A 6,949-nucleotide genomic window follows, 5' to 3' on the forward strand; every position below is an offset into this window, starting at 1 on the left:
TGCATCAAAACCCCGGAGGTAGGTTCCTTCGGTTATTCTTCCTTCCACATTCTTCCTTCCACGTCACAACTCGTTTGTGGCGTCATTGCTTCTGAATGAAGCGCACACTCCTCTGCCCTCCATTTAGGATCTTCCTTAATCTGGAAACCACAAACTTTTCTAATCTTAACATTATGACTCTTAAACCTAAGGACAAGAGGGATTTCTCTGGGACTGTCGTTCTTGCCCTGGAATCTTGCGTTTCTACGAACTGCATTCATCAGCCTGGACCACCCTCCCAGCCCGGGCCTTGGCAGAGAAGGACTAAATCACCTTGACACGGAAGGCAGCTTTCCTTGATTTTGTGAACTTTTTCCTGCTTTTTTGCTGCGCAGCTCCTGTGCCACTGACTTCCAATGTCCGGCAAGGCACCTGCCTGTTCCTATTTGCTGGGCTTTGCGGATGCTGCCATGTGTATTCCTGCTAGAGTCCCTGTCGCGCTTGCCAGCACATTCCCCTCGTGCTTAGTTACGCTTGGCTGCCTGAATTTACATTGCCTTTTGATGGGTCTTCACTCCAGTTCCAGTCACACCCTAATTGATTGGTCTAGTTTTTAGGTTCTGGCCATGGCTGCCCACTCCCATAACTGAATGAGGCACATTTGTGAGGCTGCGGATGTGATCAGTGCATGGATAGTTGGCAACCCCAGCCTGAAGAGGGAGGCTGTGGGAGAGAGGGAAGAGGGGATGCGATTTATAACGCGGTCAGTACATGTGCAAGTTGGGAACGGTAAAAGAAAGACCAAGAAACCCAGTACACCTCAGTAACGTGAGTTTTTGGCTGCTATGGGCTCAGTTTTACGTCTGATCCGAGGAACTGCTGTTGGGACCCAGTTAATTAAGTTAACATAAGGTCAGCCTTGCAGCCTACATTGGCTGCTGTGACGTTATAAGCCACCTTCCCTGGAGAGAGAACCAGCTCCTCCCCACATTGGCAGGCCTAGAAAGATTCTTCCCTGTGACCCAGCGCTACTGTGACGGCGGGTCATAAAACACCATCAATGTAAAACTTACACCAAAAAACATATAATTTCATTCCTGCAAATCATTTGGGACAATACATATAAGTTTGCTAAATCAAGCATATTATTGTCCAAATCTTTTTTTAAAGTCAGTTACAGTGATGATAGGCTAAGAAAAGAATTAAAATGAAAGAAATGTTTGTATGTTTAAAAAAACTATCTGTATACGTTATATATGGATGTTTTATGTCTCTGACATGGTATCTCTTCCTTCATTACCATGAATAGAAATCATTTAGTACTCATTCCTAAGAAAGAATACTGATAATACAAATATAGTAAAACATAATGGCAATTGTCAGTTCTTTACAATGAACAAAATAGATCATCATCAAAGAAAGCAGAGACACTAGTTTTTTTTATTCATTGGTCAATCCTCTATGCATTCATGCTATTAAATATGAAATGAAAAAATACTACATCTCTAGCTTGCCACATATAGTGATACCCAAAACACATATATACAAATAACATAGGAATAGAAAGTCCAAGTTGCAATGGTAAACCTTTTGTAAAAGCTGAATTCTAACTACAAAATCACAATTTTTTTGTTACATAAAATGGTTGGTCTGTACATGGTAGGTTGAGGAAATTAGTGAGTTTGGATTAGCTCATTATTTTTGGAAAATGATTTTTAAAATTAAATATTTAATCTAATGTAAATAAAGGTTTTATTAATGCACTTTTGGGCAAACCCAAAAGCTTTAGAGCACAGCCAGGAGATTGGAAGGGGTAGCAGATGAAGACAAATGCCTAATATTCACAGTAACTATCTTCCTCCAGGTAGTTGTGTTGTGGGCATGGCAGGAAGCTAATGTATAATAATAGAATAATTCCCGAAGGATCTTGATAAGAAAGGTAGGCTTCAGCAGGTGTTTGTAAATGGAGCTTGTACAGTATGTTTCAAAGAATTGTAAATTAAGACTTCTTACAAAGAGAAAGAGTTCTTAAATTCTATAAATTCTGCTTTCTAAAGAGGAAGTATGCTAATGAAATCGTAAATTCTTTGAGAGTCAAAATTAGGTTAGAATGTAATCTCCCATCAGAGTTCCGAGTTTGTAGTAACAATTCAATAAATATTTATCGACTAGGACTGGATTCTTTGCACCAGTGTCGGCTGGTGAAATGAATCCAAATCTCTGAACTTTGTACAGAGGCTGGGTTTGGATAAACTTACAGAGGAAAGTCTTCTAGAGGTTTTTATGAGGGTGCTGACTGAAGCAATTCTTTAATTGGTGTGGTGTACAAAGGCAAGTATGGGTGCAGGATGTAAGCGTAGGTCATGAGATGGGAATGATGTGATGGAGCTTTCTTAGGCTCCTTTGCTGTTGCCAATTTGTTCCTGCTTTGGTGGATCTCTCAGTAACCCAGGGCTTTTGCTGAGTAGTGCCAAGAGATAGTTGGCTGACAGCTGGGTTGTTTTAGCAGTGAACAGGAAAGAAGATTTTAGCATTCTTTCTTTTCTCTGCTCCAGGGTTCATACAGAAGTCTGCCTCTGTTCAGTTATCTGTCCTCCTCTGTTTGGCCATGTCCTTGAGAGAAGAGTTGCCCCAGATGCCGGGAACGCATTCTGACTGCTTTGAATCAGTCACAGCAGGCTCATAGTCCTTGCCAATAACTGATGCATACATGAGTATGACTCCGGGTTCTAGGTAATGAATCACCAGGGATGACCTGCTACAAAATTTCTGGGAGCGGCTTTCTTGATTTTAATGGAGACCCATAGAAGGGAATAGTTACTTCCTCTGATCTAACTGGGCACCTTGTATTTTATGTGCTAACATTAAGCTTGTCATTGAGAACAGTTTACCTAATTCAGGGATGAAAGGCTTTGCTCAGGTCCTACTGGCTATGCTCTTTTAGAGGTAAAAGGTGAAATAGAGTGACCAGTTATACTTTGAGTATACATATTTGGAATTCAGCCTCATATTCTCAAAAACTAATAAAAATGTCTAAAATACTTTTTTTCTGGAATCTTGTCAATGAATCCTCACCTCGATTTGAAACATTATTATAAAGCAGATTAACTGTAGAAAGAGTCAGATCCTAAAGTCTCGGTTTCTTTACTTACCACCTATTCGGGGCAGGAGAAATCTACCATCTGAGTCCCAGTATCTCACTATGTAGTTATGAGGAATTAACAATATACATTTTGAGAAGCACTATGTAAGCCAGGCACATATTACTTCAAACATATTAACTCCCTTTCTTGTATTGATTGAAAAGAACTCTCTTAGGTGCACTTGTAAGAATATTATACTTAAAAGCAATAGAAACTCATTAATCCAAACAAGTACCGATGCTGCTCCTTCTCTCTGCATAACCTGAGCAGAGTGAGTGCAGTAGGATGTGAACAAATGAGTCTTTGTGCCCTGAGAATCTTGTGCCACCTTACTGTTTAGGTGAGTGTTCTTTGAATATATATTTTTAATATTTATTTTTGAAAGAGAGAGAGAGAGAGATGGAGTGTGAGCAGGAGAGGGACAGAGGGAGAGGGAGACACAGAATCTGAAGCAGATTCCAAGCTCTGAACTGTCAGCACAGAGCCCGATGTGGGGGTCGAACTCAGGAACCATGAGATCGTGACCTGAGCTGAAGATGGACACTTAACTGACTGAGCCACCCAGGTGGCTGTAAAATATCTTTAAATACTTGTTTATGTTAGAGAGAGAGAGAGAGAGAGAGAGAGAGAGAGAGAAAGAGCAAGTGAGCAACTGGGGGAGGGGCAAAGAAAGAGGGAGACAGAGGCTCTGAAGCAGGCTCTGCGCTGACAGCAGAGAGCCCAATGTGTAGCTCTAACTCACAAACTGTGAGATCCTGACCTGGACCAAAATTGAAAGTCGGATGCTTAAGAGGTTGAGCCACCCAGGCACCCCTAGCTGAGTTTTACTCCTGACTCTGAAACTGGCGCCTATGAGATTGTTCATAAATTATAGCTGTTGTTCTACCTAAACTAAGAAGAATAGGTTTCCCTTTTCTTGAAGGATGGAGACCCATCTCTTCCTTAGTATCTCCAGCATGTGGCACAGTGGATACCACACAACCAACAGGTGTATAATGAGCATAAACGGCCACGGAACTGGGTTCCTACCTCATGGACAATGCATAGGCCATACAATCTTTCTAATGGGTTATTCTCTTTCAAGTTGTTATGCAATTTTGATATTTTTTCTATCTTTATTTTTATGCAAAACATAAGCAATTCTCACAGACAAAAATATAGATAGAGCCCGCAGAATGGCGGCAGGGATGTCAAGTCTTACCATGGTCTTATAATCCTGATGAAGAAAAAAAACTGGAGAAGGAGGGAAGGGCAGCTGCCCTAGCAAGCTGACGGGCTGCCAGATGGAGGAATGCTCATGCTGTGCACACTACAAGGCAGAACTAGAGTTGAGGGACAGAAGGTAAAGGGAGGTGTGGTCAGGTTTAAACAATCAGAACTGTCTAGACCCTCAATGCCTCAAAGGAGGTGAGGACTCCTCTACTGAAGGATTGACTCACAGACTCTTATGACCGCTTATCAGGTATATTATAGCAGCTCTGTTTTCTGCTTAACTTGAAAAATGGGGATATTAATCTCAATTCATCAGCTCACAGATGAGGGATTTGATCCAACTAAACCTGAAGAGACTCCTTTGCTGGTTTTCTGGCATCTGTAAATCTCTGGTCGCGATGGTTTTCAAACTTCACATCAGAGTAAAATTATCATGGGAATTTTGAAAAATCTAGAGGCCTAGGTCCATCTGCAGAGATTCTGATTTAATAGATATGGGGTAGGGCTTAAGTATTAAGGAGTTTTTTCAAAGCTTTCCAAGTGACTCAAAGGTACCACACTTTTGAGAGTCACTGAACTAGCATGCTCAAGAATGAGGATTCTGGACTGTAGTTTGGAATCTGAGTTAACCGGAGATGTAACACTGAACTGCTTCTGTAACTTCTCTTGGTTCCATATTCCTTATTTATCAAAAGGTGGGGTGTATTTACTTCTAAGGCACTGTCCTCCAAAATTTTATTATTCTAGGGCCCTTAAAAGTTTATCAATTATGAAAAGACAACTTTACTGCTTTCTCAAAAGAGAGGGGGAAACTCTGTTCAGAGACATGCGAATTCTTTGCAATCATTCTCCTTCATTCTAATGGCAGTCATAGACGCCCCTCAAAGTGGAGATGGTTCCACCTCTTGGACCAACTGGGTTCAAATGGCAGGATTCTCAGGGGTCCCCTGCGGAGGACTGGTGTACATTCTAATTTGCACAGAAACTGATCAGGGATAAAAAATGGGTTCCACTCCTCTTCTCCATGATTCCAGAAGATACCTTATTGCCAGATCAGAGCCATCTGATGGACTGCTGCATGTTTTCCTTGGTCTTTTGTGTAGATGCCCATCTTTGTGCTCTTTTGGGCTTGCTGCCTTACATTCAGTTTAGTGACTTGCTGACCAAGAATTTTCCTGACCCTAACCGGGAACTCTCAGGTTCCCTTTCAGTCTTGATTTTACTTCTATCCAAATGAGAGTGTGAGTCTCATCGTCACTCTGGTCATGCGGTTACTGACTCCAGACGGGCCATGATAGACACAGAACTCCAAATTTCTTTTTTTCTCCTAAGGAAATTTAAGGAAGACTTACATTATGAGGTTTTCCCAAAGATGTTGCTTGTATTTAATGGAATTTGTATTTGTTAGTCTAGTTGTATTTGCCACACAATGTGCACAAAAGTAATCATAGAGATGTGAACTATCATGGAGCATAAAACATCAACATCTTATATGGAGACTATGAGTGAGTGATTTTTTTTAAAGCGTGAAACTTCTTACTTCCCAAAGGGAAGGTATTTTGGAAATATGGTCTCCTCTTATTACTTTAATACTTCCTGAATTTCTAGTTAAAAAGCAAATTTAAAGACCCGTCACTCTGCACACAATTCAAGACAAATCACCCAGTTAAAACTCAGACAATCTTATCGGGAAATACTTTGGAAATTTTGGGTTACTTGTGAAAGAGTTAAAAATGTTCTTTCTTCCTAATCTGGACATCAGACCCGGACACGTTTACTCTGGTGTTAACATAAATGATATCAGTGCACCGTGGAAGGGAGAAAGAACTTTTTTTTTTTTTAATTTTTAAATCAGGAGGGCAACAAAGCAATAAGAAGGATCAGAGGGCACCATGTTAGTGACAAATCACAGGCAGTGGTTCCAGAAAGGTTGTGAAAACTAGTTTCTCATTGCAGGAATTGGGTTGGGCCACTCCTCCGCCCCCCCTTCTCAAACACAAATATTTTCATATAATAAAAGCCTGTTTCCCTATGGTTATAACCCAGCCTCCCTTCCTCGAGCACCATTTTAAAGGGGTTGACTGCACGGACTTCCCCGAAGTGCATCGGCTTCTCTCTCCCTGGACCTCGTCTCCTGGAGGTGAGGCGTCCCTTCGGGGGCTCACGCCGGGTGAAGGGACAAGAAACACCCACTCGGTCCAACCCGGGCCGCCGGCGGCCGGAGCATGCGCTGAGAGGTCGAGCAGCTGGCCCTGGCTGCCGCCGCTGCCTCGTCCGGACTTGGCGAGGACTTGGGAGGGACAGCGGCGCTGGGAGGTGGCTTAACAGAGACTTTCCAGCAATTGCTGCCCAGGACTCTTTTTCTTTCTTTCTTTTTTTTTTTTTTTTTTTTTTCCTTTTTCCCAGGAGGCGGCGACGACGGCGGCGAGGGGAGAGGAAGAGAAGGAAGCGTCTGCTGCTGGAGCCAATGCAGCCCTTCGGCTCTCCGGGAGGAGCGTCCCTGGCCCGATGAGCCCCGGCAGTGCGTCCCCGACCGTGCCCCGGCGGGAGTGGGGCGCCGAGCCCAGCGCCGACGGTGAGTGGCCGCGCGTCCGCCGTCTCCCCAGCCGGCCGTC

The 6,949-nt window shown here is 42.9% G+C and overlaps 1 protein-coding gene across 1 annotated transcript in view; it reads left to right on the forward strand.

The window, feature by feature from the left end:
* The first annotated feature begins 6,420 nt into the window (after nucleotides 1-6,420).
* TSPAN12 (tetraspanin 12) overlaps nucleotides 6,421-6,949 on the forward strand; it is a 63,702-nt gene continuing 63,173 nt past the window's right edge. Inside the window, exons 1-2 of the mRNA XM_029955744.1 lie at nucleotides 6,421-6,474; nucleotides 6,741-6,909. The gene's annotated coding sequence lies outside the window, so the exon portion shown is untranslated. The remainder of the gene's footprint in view (nucleotides 6,475-6,740; nucleotides 6,910-6,949) is intronic.

This window comes from Suricata suricatta, chromosome 2, assembly GCF_006229205.1.
Source record: "Suricata suricatta isolate VVHF042 chromosome 2, meerkat_22Aug2017_6uvM2_HiC, whole genome shotgun sequence".
Classification (NCBI taxonomy): Eukaryota; Metazoa; Chordata; class Mammalia; order Carnivora; family Herpestidae; genus Suricata; species Suricata suricatta.